We start from the raw sequence: 24,997 nt of genomic DNA, 5'->3' as shown, positions 1-24,997 counted from the left end.
TTGGTCACTGGATTGTGTGGTCCAGACTCGATTATTTACAGACCGCTGCCATATAGCTGGAATATTGCTGAGTTCGGCGTAAAACTAAACTCACTCACTCACTCATTCACTCACTCACTTTAACGTGCTACCAGCGCTCCTTGTACATGATATCATATCCGTCCATAGAGTACTTTCAAAACTCTGTGTATGTAATGGAATATTAAGCTTCTTTAACCATGTACTCTCAACCATGTGTGTATATAACGATATGTCAACCCTCACATGTTCCGTTTGTGATCTGATATCAATACTCTCAGATCCTGTACTTTCAACCCTTGTTGTATGCGCATATTACCTTTAATACCCACTAAGCAGAAATATATGACACTGACTATATCATATATTATTTGGTAAAACTGGTGTATACAATGTGATGCAGTGTGGCGAGGGACTGAGGCGATGTGCCGCTGGGGATGAAGAGGACCAAGCTAACAAGGCCTGTGCTTGGCTTAGAAGCAGTGGCTTCAGAACTTGCAACGATATCGTAAGTATACGGACACTTCATGGGGATCAGTGTACTTTGACTAAAACAATAGATAGATGGACTCCTAAAGGTATGCCTTCTAGCATTCAAATCACCTTTATATGTAGCACTTTGAGTCTACACGTTTGTACGGAATCCAGGGAGTATTAACACACGTACTGTTATTATCATTATTACTTACTGTCCACTTACAGCACATTTAACCTCTTTTGTACACACTGAATGTATATCATTATCTAATTGTAAATGTTTGCCCACTTTGAGTGTATATTTGCAAGACGTGTGTCATGATAACAGGTGGACCCTACACTGAGCCTCTTTGAGTGCAAGAGAGCCTACTGCAATGCTGCCACTCCCGAGAAGAAACAGGAAGCCGTGTGCAACACGCTGTCTCTCTATTCTTCCATGTGTATTGCAAAGCAAGTCTACTTTAAATGGCGAACGAAGAACTTCTGTCGTATGTATACTTCTTACTTTCAGACTCAAGGAGATTAGCTTGATGACTTGAATTTCTTAATTACTCGTTATTATCGTTGTATTCTAAGATACTAAGATACCATATTGCTGATCGTGAATGAAACAAAAATGGATGTCATGCTGATTTTGTGGTTAAGTCATTACGTCTCTTCATTCAAACAATATGGATTTTCTAATGTTCTGAATTGAGTCACACCTTTTGAATACGCACCTGTTTTGATTCTTCAGCCAAGAAGTGCCCAGCTGGAAAGGTCTTCTCTGTGTATGCATCCCCATGCCCTGCAATGTGCGGAATGATGGACACAGACAACCTGAAGAGACTCACTAGTCCATCCTGTTCTCAGCACATGGCCGGGTGTGTCTGCGAGACAGGAAAGATTCTTGACAATGCAGGCAACTGTGTGGCACCTAACGACTGCAAGTGCATCTACGACAAGAAGGCATATGCTCTCGACGAAAAAATGTACACGAAGGACAAGTGTATGTCATGGTAAGAACTTATATTAACAAGTCTTTAGAGATAAGTAGATATTTTTGCAGTCATTTATTTCACACCTTTCCAACAAATAAGCAGAACATTGTTTTCTACCTGCTGAATGGATTATTGAATAATCTCTTAATTTAATGCTTGTTTCCCTCGTGTGCCCGCTACTGATGGGAAACCCAGAGTATCGAATCTCATTCTTCGTTACAGTACCTGTCAAACCTATGGTATATGGAAATGTGTCAAGGAGGATTGTCCAGGCATCTGCGAAGTGAAAGGTCTCAAGACCGTCAAACAGTTTGATGACTTCTCTTTCAAGGTGTCCAACAAGGGCTCAGCCGAGTGTTCCTTCACACTGTTGGAGGTAAGGGGATCTGATCACTTGCATATATACACTTTTAAAAGGGGAAATAACAGACACACTGAAGCCGACACATCGTATTAAAACATGATCGCAACCATTTGTCACATTCAACGAACCAAACAACATATGGTCAGTTGCTTAAAATGATGAAATTACCGCATCCCGCCACATGTCAATACTCCGGATAATGTGTTTATTCTAATGACAACGATCCTAACTATTTACAGCGATGTATATTATGATAGATTTTATTTACATATCATGCAACAACAAGCTTATCATCGCCGCCAGTCTAAACATTGAGCTTGGGATTAGACTAATATAGATCTTATCATTCAATGTAACAGTCAGTTAATTACAATGTCTGTTATAGCTCAAAGACAAGATGAAAGTAGACGCTTCAACGGCACCAGACATGAGTCTGATGACAGTCACAGTGACCAGGGGAAAAGACAGCTACGCAATCGGTGTGAAAGACCAAACCTTCAAAGTCAATGGTCAAACTAAAGGTCTTCCATTCACCAAAACTGGATTGTTCATCAGCACAGCCGCGGATACCTACGTAGTTGAATTCCTGGACCTCACAGTTTCAATCGACAAAAGCAGCGGTATCGTCATTTCGGCCAGACCCAGTGTATACTCAACCAGGGTAGGTATTGTCACATAAGGAGGGGACACAACATCATCACTTTGAAAAACAGCGAAATTGTGTAATCTGTTGCAATTGTTTGTAGTGAAGGACACTCTTATCTACCCAAACCCGTGATATAGCTGAAATATAGTTTCGCTTTACAATCGTCTACACGTGTCAGTCCCTGATTGGGATTAGTGTTATGTGGCTTGCATATTCCAGATTCTAATTGCGATCATCTTTTACTATTTGTTTATCCACACTCTGTCCACTGACTGCAGTTTTTCTGTTTGCAACGTTAAATGATATCCGATTAAGGTATTTATACCCTTGTTTTTCGGACAAAAGTATCAAACCGTTTATAGTACTATATATTCAAACTGTTGTGAGTGAGTGAGTCAGTTAAGATTTTAGTCACATCGACAATATTTCAGCCATATGGTGACTAAAAACAAATATTACTTTCATAAGAGATACAGATTAAGTATTAAACACTGTTATCGAAGGACAGTAAAACAGCTAGTTTATCACAATATTTTTATTTATAATTAGTAATGAATTCTAATACACTTTAGCTTTGCATGGTAATGCAATATAAAAAATCCTCAGGCTATAGATTGCCAACAGCTGAAGGAAAAAAACGTTGTGAGTTGTGAAAGTTCTAATTCAGATGGGTGCATATGTCATTCCATTGAGACAGGAGACTGTGAAGAAGGTATCCAAATACAGTTTTCTTTCGGTAGTAATGATCATTTTGTGTGTGTTCTAGGTATCCGGCCTTTGTGGTAACTTCGACTACAAACCCGACAACGACCTCATCGATCCAGTCACTCTTAGTCAGTACAGTGAAGACGACTTCATTGCCGGGAACTCACAGGACAGATGTCTTGCATTTGATGCTTATGACAGCACAACCAAAATACCACAGGTATATCCCTTCCTATACTTAACACATATACCGACTATTGTTTCACCAACGCATATTGCAAGAATGTATTCGTGCATTTTAAGTATCATCATCTAAGATCATTTTCGTGGCTTGAAAAATAGTCCAGTGCAGTTCAGTAGTGAGTGAGTAAAATTGCTTTAAGCCACATCAGCAATAATAAAGTTATGTGCGGCAAGAAACATATTTCTATCGAAATGAATATAGAATATAAGGTGATGACGAATATGACTGTAACTGCTGTCACAGTATCCGATGACATCTCCCATTTAAATCGTTTGTTCAGTATCAAACGTTGACAAATCAGAGCAAATGGAAATGAAAGAAATGATGATATATTGAGTAATAATGATCCTTATTAGGCTTGAAATGATTATAGCATCTCTCCATGAAATGGGGCAAGTCTACAGTCATGCATTTTCTTCCCCATTTCCAAAATAACACGAACTGCGAAATGGTATGTTTGCTGCTGGATTATCGAAGAAAATGGTCTGTTGTATTCCTCTGAGTTACCAGTGTGAAAATCTGTAGCATAGTCGTCAGATGATGATTATTTTGCCAATGTGGCAGGATTTGATATGTGCCTCTCAGGGTTTGATTAGGATCATTTAGTAACATATTTCGTCTTCAATGTTTACTTGAACATTTATTGGACATAATAAATCTAAACTCAATATTGTCAGTTCCGTTTAAGAGTGTTGAAGTAAAAAAGTATGACATTGCATTGACTTGACAAACAGTAATGTTGATGAATATAGAGATTGGGGTGGTAGGGGGTGGTGGTGGGTACATCTTCTTTCGTTTTTATACAATAGAAAGAATGAAAACAAGGTGTAACCCAGACAATAGTGTCGTATAATTGCCAATCAAACATCTAAAGTTATTGATATCACACAGTTCCCGACAGTTCCATTGTATTAAATTTTGAACTCTGGAAGCTGTCTCTCCACTCCTCACTTGGCAAATGATATCCACTATAGCACTGTATATATTATACACATTTACCTGTTGCAGTGTGAGAACATGAGGAAAGCTATAACCAGCAAATGTCCAACAATGGACATAAGCAAACTGGATGAGTACGAAGTTGCCTGTGAAGCAATGAAGGGAGAAGGAGTCTGTGGTCTTCTCAAAGGAATGCTTCGAGACTGTGGCATCTGCCTTACACAGTTCAACGACTCAGCCACAGTAGACTGCTGTAAGTCCTCGTGCTTTTACGTCAGTTTGTGTTGTAATTCCACTGGTATATTTATTGGACTCTCTCCAAGCACAGACGGGTGAAGCATTTCAAACTAGAATATCTAATGTTTTAATATTAGAGACGAAGGAATACTTCATCACATGATCATTGGTAAGATAGTCAAGCAGTCAATTTCATAGCATTACGTAGCATTATACTTTGACTGGCTAAGGTAGTCCATAGGGATGTTATTATTATAAGGGGGCGGTAGGGTGGCCTGTTTGTTAAAGCGTTCGCTCGTCATGCCGAAGACTCGGGTTCGATTCACATTATGTGTGAAGTCCTTTTCTGGTGTACCCCGACGTGATGTTACTGGAATATTGCTGCAAGCCGTGAAAAACGAAAACTCACTCACTAATGATATGCTTTCTTTCTTTACTAGCGTCAATGACAAAATGTACAACCGGGACTGGTAATCAAGACACTGATAAGGAGTACAGCTGTTGCGTGAAGAGCTGTGACACCTCCTGTCGTGACCTCAGTCTCAGCGATGGAAAATGCACTGGCGACTGTCTCCAGGGTTGTACTTGCAAGGCAGGAAATTACCTTGACCAAGACAACAACTGTGTTCCACAGGACCAGTGCAACTGCTACTCGCTCGATGATCCTACCACCCCCATTAAACCCGGCGACAAGGTCACCATTGGCTGTCAGGAATGGTAAGCTCGGAACCAAACGTGTACAGGTTCAGCTACTCAGTTATTATATACGAGCCTCAAAAGAAAGTGTTGTAATAGATAATGGTTGCTTTCTGAAATATAAATGAAAAAACCCGACAACAACAGAAACTTAGACTCGATGCGTTGGAATTACCGATACCGATATTGATAGGTGTTATAATGATTTGTTATTGGTTAGCGATTGAGCCATACAGGAATTGTTTTATAATACGTTCATTATTTTAGAATGTAAAAACTAGTGAAACTGAAAAGTGTGTCAAGTCGTTCGTATGTTTGGTGGTTGGTTCGGGCAGTAAACAAGCAAACCAAGTGGTTACATACACTCCAGGCTCACTCATAAGTAACTGTACAGAGATATTCTCATTATGTTGAAAAAACTCTCACGTTTCAGTTTCCTGTATTTGATATTGAAATATTACATACATCATCCACTCATGAATCAAATTATAAAGAGCGACAAACATGTTTCAATAATATTGATAATATTCCCTGCAAAAGGTCAAAGAGTCGAATTACCATTGCACCCGTATCATAGGCGTGTGAGATATGTATCACTCTAGTAAGCTTGGTTTTGATTGGTTAAAAATAGATATCCTTTTCCCTGTTGATACCCTTCGACTTTCAACTTTTCACATTAGGAAACTCAACATACCGTTATGATGAACATTCACCACAAAGCAAACTACGGTGTTCGGGATTGATAATGAACGTTCACAGAAATGAGCAGCCTCTTGTGTTATGTGTCATATCTCTGAATTCAGAGTTCTTTGTGATATGTATTACTCATGGGGAGTTATTATTATTGCTGCATAAATACAACAAATATCTAAAATCCTGTTATTTGTCAATAGCTTTGTTATTTTAACGTGTGCATAAATAATTTCTTTTTAATAGTTCTACAACCTATCACCCCAACAATGGGAGAAGACACATCATGGACAAGAAATAACTCCATTGAGTCCAAGTAGTGAAAATACTAAAAATACTAAAATATATATTTTCATGAAGGTTATTTTCGAAAAACTTTGTATTTTGTCCCCATTCTATTGAAATACTTAAAAAAGTAAATTTGTTTCAATATATATCTTCCGGCGATCCCTTTGGATCTAAGGGAACACGCCTATGTGAAACAATGTCAAATACCCCTTCCAAATGTCAACCGTTTTGAAACCATTCTTGTGGTCATGGTGAAGGGGAGGTAACCTACTGTGTTAGTCACGCAGTAGATTAGACGTCCGTTGTGGATACATTGATGCTAATCATTACACATAAGTAAGCATTTAATGAAGCCATGTCATCTTTACTGTGTACTTATTATTGACCTTATGGTGTGTTTTCAGCGTGTGTTCAGGTGGTAAACTGTCCTGCACCAATACAACATGCGAGAAGAGGACCTGTCTTGGAACTCAAACTCTGGCTGAACTTCCAGATGGTACCTGTAAACCCGTCTGCCAAATGCCTGGACGAAAGAGCTCTTGCAAACAACTTCCACAGAGAAATGGCGAGTTCATCTTGCAGGAAGCTTGTTATTGTCCCGATGGAACTGTTGAAGATCCAGTGAGTTATTTATACGACGCATGTACTTACAGAATAACTTGTGTGTCATTCCATATATTTTCCGGGTCAGCAATGATTCATGATCATCAAGAGCAATCCATGATTATCGCATTAAGCGACTAAATGAATCAGACAACAGTCTTATGGCTGGCGTGAACAGACGGAAAGACATACGTTAATTACTACAAATGCTCACAAATTACAATAGATATGGCAGTTATAAAGATCCGATGTCATTGAGAGAATCTACCCTATTGTTTCTGAAAGGACTTAAATGATGAAGTACGGGTTGGGGAAAGCACGACGGCAGTGCATGATGAAATGTTATATTTTTCTTTCCAGTCTGGGAAATGTATTCAGGCTGGACAGTGTCCATGTTACGACACCGGGGATTACTTCGCGCATGGAGCCATCATCTCCGCAGGCTGTCACCAAAAGTAACTATCACTACTACTATTACTACTCCTATTACTACTCCTATTACTACTACTATTACTACTGCTACTGCTACTGTTACTACTACAGCTACTGCTACTACTACAGCTACTGCTGCTACTACTACTGCTGCTACTACTACTACTGCTACTACTACTACTGCTACTGCTACGAATACAGCTACTGCTGCTACTACTACTACTGCTACTGCTACTTCTACTGCTACTGCTACTACAGCTACTGCTACTGCTACTGCTACTACAGCTACTGCTACTGCTACTACTACTACTGCTACTGCTACTACTGCTACTGCTGCTGTTACGCCTAAGCCACAAATACGTATGCTGTGCTCACCCTTTCATTTTCTTTTCGTGTTATTGATTTGACGAAACAGGATATCCTAGACAAAAACGAAGCAAGACCCACCTTCGCCATGTTTGTGACTTCCAGGTCCACCCGCATTATAAAGAATGAGTCTACCGGTACATTTAACCTTAGTAGCACACAGGATTTGAAGATAAACAGACCACAGTGCAGACATAGGGATGTTCGTTATTTCGGTCTTACACCCCTGGCAGACAATATTCTACTGTAGTTTACGGATATGTATTATGTAAGAATATGATTGCGCACACTTTCAAGGACATTCAATGTAAGCCTATGTAGAAGTAATACTGCAGTCAGCAGAAGGATATAATGAAGCATATTGTACTTAGATATTATAAAGATTCCACCATGTTGACAAATGTTGTGCATATAAACATCACTACAACTTCAGCATGAATTTACAGGAAATGTAACAACGCTCACTGGGACGTCCTCGACTCAAGCACGTGCAGACGTGAGTAATGGTTACTTTGTCTTAATCACAATCCTCAAACTGAATAAGTTATTTTATTTAGCATTTAAAATGCATTCATGTTTATATACACATGAACGAATCCTTTCCACAGACATAGTTTCCATGTATAATCAACTATAAGATATGTATGTCTCACTATTGAAGTTCCAGAGAGTCTTAAATCATTGCCCTGGTTATTTATATTTGGATTAAATCCAATTCGTCCTGAAGATGAAAGTATAAAATTTTTTTCTCAATCTCATACTTCTTATCTTGTTTATTTTGACTGTAGAAATCTGTACGCTGTCCGGAACCCAGCAATTCTTCCAGACCTTTGATGGCGACGCATACTACTTCCCTGGTTCCAGTGACGGCTCGTGTCAGTACGTCATGTTGGAGTATAACGATATCAAGGTTCTTATACAGGGCTACAAGTGTCGAGGTACCGAGACCATGTGCACCAAATCTGTTGAAGTTCAATTGGGTGAAGGCATGACTTTAACAATGGCCAGATCTAAAGGTGTTGACATCAACGGTCAGAACTACCCAGAAGGAACTATTAACAACATACTGGATGGCATCCAGGTCCGCCTCACCGCTCTTACATATCACATCATCGCCCGCGGTTTAGTCCTCACATGGGACCAAGGTGAGCAAAGGAAAATGTACTTGATGTATGTTGATTAAGTGTGTATGTTGAAGGCCTTGGCATTTGATTTTATGCATGATATACTCACATCTGTATACATCTACAGTCAATATATTCATATGCATTCCGTTGATATCGGAGTGCACTATCAGACGCAACAACTATTGAAGATTTACCTAAAATGTGTCTTAAATGTCAAGCATCTTTCGCTAAAGTTGCTTATGGCAATGGTTTGAAAGATATCAAACTTACTGATTTCCAATACACGTTTCTACATGGTATTATCTATGCTAAAAAGGAACTATTTAAAATGACACTTGTTGACAATAACCTTGTTTGGTTTGGAACATTATACACACATAGATTATTAACCATAAAATCCTAACTGCCAAAAGATATATCCATTTATGTGGAATTAACCAACACACTCTGAAACTTCAAACATTAATGTTTCTTTTGAGAGTAATATTCAACGTGACAAAGTTCACTGCAATTAAAATACTAGCCTCCAAAGTCATGACACAAAATGGAGACCTATGTTCCCAACTTAACAATGAAAATGGACGCTATAGTCGGTACGTCATTTTGTGAATTTTTGTGTCGAAGTCGAAGTCGAAGTCGAAGTCGAAGTCGAGCCGACAAACTTTAAAAAATGTTGATGTTTAATGATGTACCCTTGGGAACAATAGAAACGTTATAAAAATCATAACCTTGGTATTTCAACAGGTCTATACGTGAAGCTTGAAGTACCCGAGAGCTGGGAAAATCAAACACGTGGTTTGTGCGGTAATAACAATGGTAACAGTCGGGACGACAAAACCTTGCAAACAGGTGCCCTTGCTGCTGATGCAGCAGAATTCGGAAACTCCTGGAGAGTGTCCCCCGATACATGTGTCGAGTATGTGCCCTCGGGCAAAGAGCCATGTGAGGTGAGAGCACATATTACATCGATGCTTATCTTCCCAACTAATGTTACATTTCATATATTTTTTTTAAAAATAGATTTTATCGTTTCTGTTGAGACACATACATATTTCACACGCATCACACCCGTTATCGATTTGTGTAACAGATTACGGACTGCCTCTAAAGTCTTATGAAAGCAGTGAACCCACCATACACCGCCAACACCCCGTTCTTACCCCACCAGCTAAAACCCCATTTCACCTAATAATTATTTACGTATAAAAGTATGAAAACGTCTTAGTATACATATTATCAAATTTGTTTTTGTTTTATACTAAACAGGTAAATAGCGACAGGAAAGACTGGGCCACAAGTGCTTGCAGTGTACTTAACAGTCCTGAATTTCAACAATGTAGAAACAAGATGGTGACACGGACACATACCCTCTTTAAATTCTGTCAGTCGGAGGCATGTGGGTAAGTGTTCAGTTTGAAAGCACGTTTAACAATTTATACTCGATAAAATAAAAACGTTTATTTATAACTGATTTTAAACGCATGCTGTGTGAATATAGTGATGATGTACCCCTTATAGTTAAACGGAATACGCTAATTAAAGAAAAATATTAAAAGTTAAAGAGACATATTCGATCAATAACTCCAAATAAATCGGTCAGTAATAACAATATTCCCCGATGTTTGCAGTTGTGACAAGGGAGGCGACTGTGAATGTTTGTGTAACGCCATTGCAACGTATGCTGCTGAATGTATGAACCTCCATGGCATAGCTATTAAATGGAGAACGCAGAGATTGTGCCGTAAGTAAATACAACCAAGTCACCCAGTTCACATTGAATTAAAGACTTGCTTATCGAAATGAGGTCAATCTTCCTCCACCTTTGTAACTGTCTTTTAAAAATCTAGGTATATGATTTGTAGCAAACTCTCATCCCAAACGGTTGTCGACTCATTTCATGAAAGCAATGTTAACCTTCAAAATAATGTGTCAACACATGATTGTCAATATCGACCACACTAGTTATTTAATTGTATCTTACCAGCAATCCAATGTGATGGTGGAAGTCAGTACAGAGCATGTGGCAACCCCTGTCAACCAAGCTGCGCCAAACCAACCATCAGCGATACTGTCGGCGAGATCTGCAACAGCACCCATTGTGTTGAAGGCTGTTTCTGCCCCGAAGGAACTATCATGGATGGTATGTAGACACCCCTTCACTAGTTTGTTTAGCGTCAAGTGTATATGTAGTTTCCAATACCACTTGCAATTCTAAGATTCATGCTCAGCTTTGAATCGTTTGCCTTAATAACGTTTACATTTGATATTTTCTCTGCTTTGAGATTCTATTTGACAATTGTGAGCACCCAACCAATAAAAGCTGCATTTAACCCCACCTTACTTGATCAGTCATAAAGTTGTATATGTGTGGTTTATGTGTCGAGTTAACTGGAAATTTAATTCTTTCAGAGGAAACCAAACAATGTGTACCACTGGAGCAATGCCCATGCAAGGACGACAACGGCTTCATATATCAACCAGGACAGAACTTCACACGAGATTGCCAACTCTGGTAATTCTGTTTTCCTTTATTCTCCCCTGTTGAAACTGAGTGAGTGAGTAAGTTAACATCTATAGTCACATCGACAATATTTCAACCATATTGTGACATGAAAAAGTTATAAATTAACAATAAACACAATCAAATTATAAAACACTTGTTGTGGAAGGACAGTAAAATAACTATATTATCACTGGAATGAATTTAAGACTCGTAATTAAATCTAAAATATTTTAACTATAAATGACAATACAACACAAAAAACACCACAGACTACAGATTGCCAGTAATTGAAGGTAGATCACCACACGTGGGACCGTGGTCGTGGAAACTGAAGGTGCATATGGTAAATGCCCATGGTAACTTATTCGCAAACGTATAACGGCCTCTGTGATCTTTCCTTAACCAAGAGGCAACGAAAGACGTGTAACCATCTATCCAGCAAGCATTTGGGTAGTATCATGTATCCTGTCGTGATTGTGCCTGAAATTCCCATGTTCATATAACCTGTCGAATGACTTTATGGAGCGTCTTCTGTTTATTAGCGGTGTTACTGAACTAAATATTTGTCCCTGTGAAGAGTGCTATAACTGTTTTGTTGTGCTACAGCACATGTAAAGAGGGCCAACTGCAATGTACTGGCAAGACATGTGGCGAATGCGACTCGACACAACACAGTTGTGGTGAAGTGCAGGGAGTACTCATGTGTATCAGTAAGGACAAGGTCTGTGACGGAATGAGGGACTGCAGCGACGGCTCAGATGAAGTCAACTGCAGTATGTAACCAGTTCATTTCTTATATTTGGCTAGAAAAAACAACTAGCGCTAAGAGTGATTATTGGAATTCTCGATAACATTTGTTATAAATGGACACTTTACAGAAGAGAGACTCTAATCCTTTGTTGTCTTCCACTTTAAGCACAGGAATATTGACATCACGGTAACCCGAAACGAACAATACACTTGTCATGGATATTCTAATGGCCAAGCTTCATACAACTATTACCCAAGACTGGAACGCGACCACTTTTATGTGGGTTTATTTGGCTGACAGTTTAAATAATAATAATAATACCTGGAATAAACAGGATGATAATTTTGGAAGAAAAATACCTGGATTCAATTATATGGTTATGATAGGGAAGTGTTTCAACACACGAAAAACGTCTTGAGGAAGAAAATATCTATTGAGCATATGAAATCACTTTAGCAACAGTCGCTTACGCATGTGTTTGTATTCATATTAGTGTTTGCATTTTAAATGCATTCCGTTTCAACCTGTATGTAAAAACAACAAAATGTTGAGATGTACAAATGGTAACTTGTGTTGATTGTAGATGGAACCTGCACTGACCTTCAGTTCAGATGCGACTCTGGACAATGTATCCCCAAAACCTTCACTTGCAACGGCCTCAAAGAGTGTGACGATGGATCCGACGAAAGAAACTGCAGTAAGTGTAATTTATTATTGTGATGTGTTTGTATCATCATGCTATTAAGATTCTACAGCGACCACCAATCAAATGGTACTGCCCGATTATTCTATTATCAATATCATTCGTCTATAATACTTTGTTCTATATTCCTTTCCAACATATATGACCACATGGATATATTTTCAGACATAACATGCGGCAATGAAACTTTCACGTGTGCGGACGTGAAAACAATGTGCATGCCACTGTCCTTTGTCTGCGATGGAGAGGCAGACTGTAAAGACAAGTCGGATGAAGCAGGTTGCCATGGTAAGGGTTGTCTCATATTCAAATTATCTGGAGGATAAATTATTTGTAGTGTGTAATAAATATCATTGGTTGGTTTGTGTTGTGTAACTTAATCATATAGTTTTACATGATACTTGGGACCTCTAGTAAACTGGTCCCTTAAATGTCATTGCAATACATTCAGAGATGAAATCGTGTTAAACTGAAAGGTCTTTCCAACGTTTACGTGATTTGTTGCCATTGAAATAAATAGTCCTACATCTCAGCCAATATGTGGACGTTCCAAGGCACATGGAGTAAGTAAGTAAGTTGGTTTGTTGTTAACGTCGTACTCAGCAATATTACAGCTATAGTGTACATAATCGAGTCTGGACCAGACAATCCAGTGATCAACACCATGCGTCTCGATCTACCTGTAACCGATGACGTGTCAACCAACTCAGCGAACCTGACCACCCGACCTCGTTAGTCGCCTCTTGCAACAAGCATGAAATGCTGAAGACCAGATCTAACCAGGAACTTCATGGGTCTCATAAATGTGAAAAGATACCTTTAACACAACTAAAATAATAACATGAAAGAGGGGCCAGAAGTGAAGCAAACGATTTTACAAGCATGTAAAGGGGCATATAGATTAACGAAACCATTAATAATAATTATGTTATTTATTATTACAGTTTGTCCAAGGAATGAGACACAGTGTGTGGAGAACGATAGTTGCATCCCCAAGGACCGGAGATGTGATGGCCATGATGACTGTGGGGATGGATCTGACGAGAAGGGATGCAGTAAGTAGAAAACGCACGGTATCTGTCTTATTTGATTTGAATGAATATTCATTTTTCAAAGAAATATTATTTATAAACTTTTTATCTTAAAACTTTTAACACTATTCTTTTTTGTGTTACAGCAACGCCGATGTCAACAAGTAAGTACTATCTTCTTCTCTTCTCTTGATAGTAAAACTAGGATTGCCTCATGGGCAATACCTGACGGTCTTACTTCCGCATACACCCTCCGAGGCTATCTTTTCTTGAACAATTTCTTTGGACGCTAGCTGGACCATCCATTACAAAGTTTTTGAGATTAATTTGGCACTGATTCAACGCTGCTGACACAAACACAAATTCACAAACTACAGAAACATAAGCTGGAAGTCAATTATATTCAAACTACTGGAAATATTAGATATGGACATTTCCGGAATGCTAAATATTTTGACTGTAGGGATAAGGACAACGGCCTGTTAAAGAATCGACTGTTTCCTTGGCCATTTGAAAAGCATGTTCCCCTCCCGCGTGGGCCGTTGATGTACAATTCATTTATATATTGCTGTAACAATTTGCTATTTAACAATATCCAACCACCCACTATTATTAAACGTCACTGTTGTCAACCCTGCTCACAGTCTCAAGCTTATATGTGTTATTTGTTATTTACCCTAGCTCCGGAGTGTGATGTGGAGAAGGTGTCAACCGGCTACCTCATCGTACAGACCAAGGATAATAACGTCATGGCACAGTTGGCTGCCAACGGGGGAAGTTTCAACACAACTGTGGATGGGGATGTTGAACTGGAACTTACTATCATTGCTAAAGCTGGGACAGAACCGAAAGTGTTTGGAGTGAGCTTCGGAGCTGACAACATGACCGACGCCAAGGTTATGATAGAAACACCAGCAGGAGGAAAGAAAGTTTATGAGGTAATCACCAGCTAACGCATATCAACAGCAAACCAGTTTCAAAGTTAAGGAGTGGTTATTCTATTATCTTTTCTTTTGTTTTCCCACTGGCAATCGGCACGTGTATCCAAATGGACAATACTTGTTTCTTTGTCATCAATAGCGACTGCATCATCACCACGCCACCACCGCCTCTAAACCCACCATCCTCATATCTGTATAACAAATTTGTCAGTCTCTATATCCGTTTGTCCGCCCTTCAAACAATAGGTAAAAGCGTCATAGTGTTTGTCGGTCTAATTGTCTGCGTGCATTCAGTAACGCTCTTTGCATTCATAGACCAAACAAGAGCTGAGACGAACCTGGAATATCGAAAGTATTGAATTAAGTTAGAGAACCATCCAGTATATTGCGTTTTGGAGACATCTCAAAATGTGACAAAAAGCAAAGATAGATGAGTAATTTCAAAGAAGGGCCATTAAATATCATAGAAAAGCAAAGGCAGATGAGTAATTTCAAAGATCATAGATCAACTCAACTGTGAACGTATTTTACTGTGTGTTTAACATAGGGACCATAGCGTTAATGTGTAAAATTTGTTTTGTACTACCATCAGGTTGAGTCACATTATTAACTGAGCCGTAACTTTCTTCTGTTGAAATAGAATCCAACAATTGAAAATGACATCGCAAAGTTTGTCATAACTGGAGATAAAGTGGCCAAAATTCTGGTGGAGATAAAGGTTCTCCTGACAGTAACGGTTATCCATGACATCGAGGTTGAAGCCTGCTACGAGCCAGGAGGTACGTATATGCGTATATAACTGATCCGTTATGAAATTATATAGAATGAATCCCTTGGAATCCAATGATGCCACGCAGCAACTGTTTTTCATAAGAGCCATCTGACACAGAATCGGGTCTACTTGTTGATGGTGTGGTTAATCATGACTTCAGCCACTAGTTGGATGGATTATTTGTTGTTTACGTGATGGTGGCATGGACGCCCGTATTGCTGAACAAAACATACAAAAATGCTATAATGTAATGCTGTACTAACAAGTAGACCAGGCCCCGATTTCTCGAAAGAAACTTAAGTCTGAGTTTTGACTTAAGTTCACGTTTTTGCTCAAATTTGAGAGAATGCAGGCACATGCATTTTCTAGAATGAAAGGAAATTGGTATCCAGCTCACACATAGTAGACAATCTGAATTTGGTGGACAGTTGCCTTTAGTTGTTTGGACTTAGTTGGGCCAAAAATGCAGTTGGGATAAAGATTCAACAGTTTCAAATTGTCAAACTCAGTTTCAGATTTGAGTTAATACTTAAGTCTGTTTCGAGAAATCGGGCCCAGATTCACAGATATGTTGTAATATTACTTGTGTGTTAAAATAAGAAAGGCATACCAGTTTATACATTTCATTCAAATACTTCTTGTGTGTCAGAAACAACCATCCCGACAACAAGCGAGACGACAACCAGTGGCACAACAACCAGTGGTACAACGACCAGTGGTACAACAACAAGTGGTACAACAACAAGTGGTACCACTCCTTCAGGTGAGATGCACGTTACGGCTTCAACCCGGGTGTGTATGAGAATTGCAATGGCTGAAGGGTAGCCTAGTGATTACAGCTGTGCAATGCATGGGTTCGATTCTAACAAAGATTCTATGCGAAAGAATATTGTGTCCATATAACATTTCTTACTTGTTTCTCATATAAAATGTGTGATAATCATGCACACGTCTTGCTTTTGGGAAACTGTAATACCTTGAGTGCAGTGCCAGTGCTTCTTCTTCAATACAGTACCATGTACAAGTGAGGAGGAATGGTGCATGGAGGTGAACATCTGCATACCCAAGACAGCTGTCTGTGACGGTAAATGTGACTGTAATACAACACGACAAGGGGTACCCTATTGCGAAGATGAAGACGACATCCGATGCGGTAAAATATATATAGTATTCAATCCTTAAAGAGATATTACGTTTAACTTTACGTTCAATTTTTTTGGTTATGAACAAATTAACACGAACAAGATTGGCAGGTTTTCTTAGTAATGAGGCCTGTTGGTAAAATTTGGTGGAGTTTCTGCAGCGTTGTTGGAGGATTCGGATGACGTGGTAAACGTCGCTCCATTCAGTCCCACACTTATTCAATGGATCATAATTACTGAGATCTTGTGGGCTCAGAGTAACACATCATTAGTGTTCCGGTACAGCTCAAGCAACGTGTGCTCTGCCGTTTCAGTAGTGAAACGTCACTCAATTGCTGTTCTGTTGCAAAAACTGTAAAGCAGCCATTGTAAATTCACGACTCTGTATCCCACATAGAACGAATATTAAGAGAACGAACAGAGATGCTTTTGCTGACTTCTACACTTCCTTTGAATAGATTCAGTGGAATTGACAAACATCAAGTTCTCTGGCTTCATAAAGAGAACATTCCTGGCTATGTTTCACGACAGGCAGGCGTCCTGTAGCATTCATTCATTCCAAACAACTACCTAATGCTTGCGTTTTTAACATTATTTGCAAACACTCTGTCTCTGGGGCAAATATGTGATCATATGATTACAAACAAAAATATCCACAACTTTTGCCTTTGAGAAATTTAGAAAATTAGAGAAATGCATAGGATATGATTCGTGTCACGAATGTGTCACATAATATGTCACGTATATGTCAACCAAACATGTTGCTTGTCGTTTTTCAGCAACAACCTCAGCCACTACTGTCACAGAAATTACGCAGACAACAGGTAAAGCATAACGCGTTTATTATTTCAGAAATTTGAACCTATTTCGAAATCACAATGATTATGAAATTCCGTTTGGAAATACAGTAAAATTTGCTCTTCCACGGAGAAATGAGGTGGTTTTAAATGCAGAGGGAAAAGATAGCAGTGCATTAACCATGCATACTAAGATACAATTTAAAGTAACCCTTTGCTAGTTAGGATATACTCACTATATTTCAACCAGCCTATTGAAGATTGAACGATTGAACATACTGACTGTGGTAAGAGAGAAAGGAGAATGCCATAAACAAATTGCATGCAATCATTTGTCATACACATATAACAACATTTTTCTTTTTGAAATTTAAATACTCGCGTTTCACTGAGCAGTGACTTTGTAGGTATGTCAAGTCACATATACTGTATGCAGCATATTGTCTGCATTCGGAAGGACACGAAAAGAGGTACAATGCTGTATAAATGATCATTTGAAAACATACGGTTTTGTATTATGTACTCAGTATAATACAATGGGCGATCTTTTTGTTGCGAGGGGCGATAACTCTCCTTTTAAAATGATATAAGCGACGGTCAAACTTCTCGCTTCTGGTCTGGTTCCCGACTCAAAGTGGACTGCGACAACTTGCTACATGTAAAGACAGAACCCAGCAAACGCGTTGCCGTGGTCAACTTCATTGAAGAAACGATCATTGACGACGAAAAACCATTAACTGACACGTTTTGCTTTGATTTTTAGTTTTGAAAGGCATCGTTTGTTTAATTTCCAAATGCAGTACGAATTGACACGATAGAAGATAGCAGGGAAAACGCCATGAAAAGCTGCTATATTGTCACGGCATTTCCTACCACAGAACACAAGACAGAGCAAGTCTCGGGTGTCGTAGCATCTGTGAAATAATGAAAATTCTTTTTTATACGTTATTAGCCCTTATGTTATTCCCAACAGTAATTCTTTAACTATTACCACATTAAAATCTTACAACTAGTTCTTATTCTACCACCGATCTCAACGTAAAAGAAAATCCGGAGATACACCTCTGGCGAAAGAGTGTTCCCTGGAAGTTCTTTATTGAGAATTTGTGATTATTACACGTCCCTCAAATTGAAGAAATTCCGCATAGAATGTAACAGTTACCTAGCGACATAAATATTACAGTTTGAGCGGCAGTTCCTCACTAATCTGAAACCATTTTGATTTTTAAATTCTGACACTACTGTATATCTTTATGTATACTTGTACAAGTGCCATACATCTATTGTCCAAGCAGTTAGTCGGTTGCATGATAAACACCAATCATCATAGTTTGAAATAAAATATTTATCCCTTCTAAAATATGTCCACCAGTCAGTGTTGTGAGTCCTGTTATATATGTTATTTTACTGATTCATTTCTCAGTTTAACACCACTTAAAGCTCTTAATATATTTACAGAGATTTCGCACGAACAGCATATAATTCTGACCACCCAAGAGTATGTGAATCATAAAATGACATCTCATGTTTCTTGTTATGGTAACATTAAATTGACAAAATATTTCTCATGACAGACCATGTACTATCTAACAGCTCTGAAAGAAAGACTTAGGTTATGTCTGTTTGTTAGGAATAAACACAGAAAATATGTTCATTTTCAAATATATATTTCAGATGATATACATTTGGATTTAACCCCACAATTATTATATGAAGATATGTTGATGCATTTATTTATATTATAGCAAATAACAGTACAATGTGCAATGACTGAATAACGTCCTGCATGTGTAATTTAATATTAAAGTGTACATACACCAGCATACAAAGAATCAGACAGATTTACAACATTGTGCAATGCAAATACAATGTAAAGTGGAAAAAGATATTGACTTTATTGGCATATTTGTGTTAGAATTTGAAAAATCAATTAATGCAACAAAACATAAAGAACGAGGGCTAAAAAGTAAAGTGTGAACTTTTTCATGACTATTATAATAATCTGATCATTGTGAAGACAAGATGTATATAGACACTGCAGGAAAATGTAAACCATTCGATGCTGACAGTGTCATTTATTATATTAGAGACCGAAATTTATTATCAATATGAATATATGTATTGTTTAGTTGTGTAATTTAAAATAACATTTGGAAAGTGCCCTTGAATATGTACTTAACCTAATGTAGTTTTGCTTAGTATATTTTAATAAATTAATATTTTAATATTATTTCCTTTATTAAAACTTAAGAATTACGTTTTAATTTATACACTTAATTGAGCATAATTAAAATGCAGTTATTGTAGAAATTTGCAGTATTTTTATTTATTATTTATCTATAGAGTGAATTAATATTTCATGCATCACAAACCGTTAGAAACATAAAAAAGTACAGTAGGGATTTTAGTTATGCCCATTACTTCACCATTGTTTCTTACTTTCCTCTGTAGGTGCTTAATATCTCAATCCCATCACGACCCAATGGAATTTACATAACAAGACTTTCAGTGAACATTTCACATTTCGCGCATCGCATCAACTCCCCACCTTAGTGAATTCCATGAATGCAGCCATATCGGCCGTAATACTAAGGCGATTTGAGTACATATACAATGAAAATACACTGCAGTTTAAAATGTGTGGTGCTGAGACATCTAGTGCCAGACGTAAATTACCGACTGCAAAACGTCGACAAAACGACAAAACATGGCCTGAAAACGATCATCTGACTACCATTTCGCGATTCACACTTGCAATGTGAGCAGTCTTGCCTATCCCAGGTGTATCATAAAATCATAGAATAAATATTTCAGGACATAACACTTGATATATCATCGTAAAAGGGAAAAGATATGCTGTCCATGCACCAGCGTGAACGTTCCCGGTGACAGTGAAGGCTATACTGGTTAACTTTCTCCAAGTGTAACAGTAACACGTATGGCGCACATCGCGCATACGCCATGCGCTGTCAGTTTAATGTTGGACAGTCCGGATCAGCGCACCTAGCGGATTAGTAACGGGAAGATAAATTCAAAAAGATTGCCCATTTCCTTCGCTTATAGACCGAATTACGTCACGTGGACTCTAGTTTCTTGGTGTATACTGAAAATATCATATCGATATATTCTCCAATGTATTGACGCTTAAATTAAATGTATGAAATAAATTTCTAGCATTCACTTATACAGGTGGTTCAGAACCTTCTATGAGGCTTCCTAAAAATCCTGTTATTACATCAACAGTTGTAACAGCGAAGGTTTGCACTGAGCAAATTGATCTTATTCTAACATTTGGAGCTTCAGTCATACCACCAGTGGGATTATCAGCACAAGGGTCCCCTAATTGTAACTTATCTTGCACGAGTACAAACGAGTTGTCATAGCAAATAGATGGATAACTCCTATTACTTTCTGCTTTGCAGAGGGTACACCTTCAACCACCACAGGTAAGTTTCCACGAAGCTAACATGGCGGTTAAAACGATCACGAGTATACTCACCCATCAATAGGGTACTAATAGAGTAAAAGAATACATTTGAACAGTCTGAGCATACTCTTTATCAGTGGCGCATCTATTTAGATGCAGATTACTGAAATGAGAAAGTTCTTTGGATTTCTCACGAATTTGTCAAATGAATTCAAGACGTTAAAGTAACAGCTGAGTTCAATGATGTATTTCTTAAAATGATATTTAATGACCAGTAATTTTGGCCACTGGTTTTGGATCAATCCCGGCGTCATGACGAGAAATACATATGTACTCTTCGAATTGTGTAGTAACTGACTGATTAATCTTGGTACAGCTGGAACCCCATGTGAAGATATCATGGAGGGACAGGATCTCCCCAGTGCAGTGAAAAAAGCGGGCTCATCTGTTAGTATTTTTGACAGTGGAGACATCGTCTCAGTCACAAACCCATCTGATGGCAGCATCTTAAACCCGTTAGAGCCGGAAGAGGTAAGCCGAGTCTGTTATGGACTGATTCAAAATATTCCAAGGTATTTACAGTGTCAAGACACATAAGAGTGTCTGTGCAAAACTCAAAAGTAGTATAATGATGATGTCAGTATAAAATATGACAGTGATAACAACAATAAAATCATTCCCTCAGCAGCAACTGTAGCTAACCTTCTAAAACAACAGAAACCGCTGCTTCCAATGTAATGCGAGATTATAGACAAAATGCCAGTGGTCTTTTGAAGCAGAATGATCTACACAATGTCAGATTAATCATCACCATTCTATAATATTTCAGACCACGTTAGACTCCACAATCAGCCAAACATAGTCACTCATTTGTCCTCTACTGAAGTGGAAGGAAAGCAATATAGCATAATCACAATACTATTGAATATGAAGTATACAGCCTTACAAAACTCTATTTGTCGCGATTTCTTTAGATACCAGTCAGAGCCAATCCTGTTTCTCTGAACAGAGTTCTGTGTAGATAGGCAGTGTATGTTCCTATGAATACACTAAACTAATCACAATCGCCATCAGTCACACGACCAAAGAAATTGTCTGAGGATAAACAGAACCTGGAAATGACACAAGTTTGTGACCTATGGCGTCTTGTACGGAAACATAATACAAATACTAAATAGCTGTCAATGTACCCACTAGCTAGTTTTGCAATGCTCGTGTTAACTATTCTTGTTCAATTCGGATTAATATTTGTTGGGAATAAATGCTGAATTCCAGCAATGACCTTGTCAGTTATGAAAATGTAATCAATAAAAGTTCAGTAATCTGTGTGACACTGACGACATAATTTCAGGCTACTGTCACTCTTACTGGCCCGAAGGACATTATTGTTATAACAACAGGAGACAGTACGGAACCACTAAAGAAAGGTAAGAATCTCTTTCTCTCTCTGAAAGTGGTTGGCGCTCTTTCTCTCACTGAAATTTAGGGTTGGTGACTTAAGCGTCAATAAGTATCACAATATCATGTCAGTGTCTTGAGCAATGTCTTGCTTGTGAAAAAAATGCTACTTTTCTCTCATCCGGCTTTTCACGTGAAAAACTCGATATCCATTAGTGACATAATTCCTAGTTGTTAACGACTTTTTGTGTATTGTAGACAACAGTGTTGAAAGTCCAAGTGAAACACTTTCTTTCGATGACAAGAAGGTGTACGTGTACAGAGACGCTCCAGAAGGGACCTACACACCAGTTTCTGGAAGTGAGACCTTTGTTGAAGAAAATGCTCCACAGGTAAACCTGATATAGATCGTGATTAGTTCAACATGATTTCTATTGAAGTGAGCTGCTAACCTTCTGATGATTTCTATTGAGTATGCGTCTGACAATGTTTGTGCATGAGTTTGAAACTTTTTTTTCAGTTTCATTTAAAGATCTGTCAATACATAGAAAATGGGAACCAGGATTAGTTTCGAAACAGATGTCATCAATGTATATAACTTGGTGCTTTGATACTGTTTAGTCAAAAATCATATTTCACATGCCAATGCTTTCAGAGCGGAGACGTACCACTTTCGGGGCGAAGATTCATCATTTTGTCTGCAAATCCATCAACACCTGTCGATGAAAGCAATATCAAGGTCAAGATTTGTTATCATACAACAGGTATGACTGCAAATGTGTTTAGGAAAACATTACACTGATTGTTTTTAAAGAGATCAGTGCCACATGTTTTGTGATGTATATTTACCACTGTCACAGTGTATTGACTGCTTTGAGATTCGAAACTGTTTCTCCACCAGGGACAACAACAAGCGGGACAACCACAACCAGTGGAACAACAACAACCAGTGGAACAACAACCAGTGGAACAACAACAGGTAAATTGAAATAATTCAATTTTGTACCTTTTGGTACAATTCATTATTAGTGACTATATCATTGTACTGCAAATCGCAGTAATCACACTGGTTTAGTCTGATTCATGTGTGGTAATTTATCTTTCAATATAACGACTAAAATTAATGATACATGACATCATTACAGAAACAACTCCTTGTGATAAGATTGATCTGATGAACACAAGTGAGAACCCATCACCAGCACCGACATCATCCCCGGTCGGTAATACAAACGACCCTCTGTCGCAAATACCTTTGGACGAATCACCCTTTGTTGACACAGTGAAGGTCACATCCAAAACGATCTTCACTTCAGTGCCTTCTCAGGAAACCACAGATCCTAGGGTATGTCTTATGAGAGTATGTGCAGAATGAGAAAACAACATGCATACCATTTTCGGATGTGAATAATCGCTAATGAACGGAATGACGATCTATATACTATGCTGACGAGCAGTTTAATAAAGTTGGTGTAAAATATTGGCTTGAAGAATGTATGACTGCAAAGAAGATTTGTTTTTAACCATTTGATTGTAGTGGAACAATGTTCAAGTGAAGGTAATAAAGCATTTGTTTGAACTTTGTAGGAGACTGAGTTCCCTGTCAAACCTTCAACTGATACGATTATCTTGGTAACTGACGACAAACCTGAGGACTTCAGTGTCAATGGGACACCAGTTGATACCTCTAGCAGTACCCCAGGTACCGTTGATGGCAAACCAGTTTTCCTCACTACTGTGCCAGTTACACCAAGTACAAATCCAGTGACAGTAACCACTCCAGCTGGAAAAGACAAACCTGAAGTCTTCGAAGAACGTGTTGGCACTGAGGATCCACAAAATCCTTCTGTTTTTGAAGTAAGTATTTGTTCAAGGTTTAGACTACAAATGTTAAGAAGTAATTCCAATTTCTTTCAGCTACTTTTTTTCATAAAATGTCCAGATCTTCGCTTTTATTGATTATGTTCAGAGCCGATAGTTTTGAGAGTATAAACTCTCATCTGCACTGTATATACCGATGCATGGAGTGATTATGTGAAAGTTGCATGATGCTTTTTTTCATCTTCAGGTTCCCGTCAATGGCAAAGTATCAGACATCCTTGTGCCCGCAACTAGCTCGGTATCTGAAATTGTCATATGCCAGCACGAGACGACAGGTGAGGCTACAACTCTGTGTTTAATAATAACCTGAATCGCCTTTTCACTGGAGGGGCCTTTGTGTTTGTAAAGGAAGGATTTGCAATGTCGATCATCCTGCTGATGTTAGATCTTAGAGAAGTTAATGTTTTATGTACTTGAAAAATTAAGACAAAAAGGCGTGTTATATAAATAGGAATTTTCCTCAGAACATAGATGCCTATAGATTCTGTGTGTTGTAATGGACGGCAGCAGTCGTCTTGTTCTGTTACTGCCAAAAAGACAGCTGAACTTCATTTAATTTTGAATGTAACTAAAACATTTGTCAAATTACAATCACCATTGAACTTCATTCCTAAAGACTACAGAATACAGATACCAAAAGGACAAGTATTTGAAATGTTTTCATAGGAACGACGACTAGTGGAACAACAACCACAAGTGCAACAACAACCACTAGTGGAACAACAACTACTAGTGGGACAACCACAACCAGTGGTACAACAACTACAAGTGGAACGACAACAGGTGAGTTCAATGATGTTTGGTGATGATATCTGGTGATCCTTAGTTTGGGCCATTGG

The 24,997-nt window shown here is 38.4% G+C and overlaps 1 pseudogene; it reads left to right on the top strand.

The window, feature by feature from the left end:
• The window catches only part of LOC137255371 (mucin-19-like), a 194,076-nt pseudogene that overhangs the window by 8,244 nt on the left and 160,835 nt on the right, over positions 1-24,997 (top strand).

This window comes from Haliotis asinina, chromosome 11 (assembly GCF_037392515.1).
Source record: "Haliotis asinina isolate JCU_RB_2024 chromosome 11, JCU_Hal_asi_v2, whole genome shotgun sequence".
NCBI lineage: Eukaryota > Metazoa > Mollusca > Gastropoda > Lepetellida > Haliotidae > Haliotis > Haliotis asinina.
This window is presented reverse-complemented; position numbering and strand designations above follow the sequence as displayed.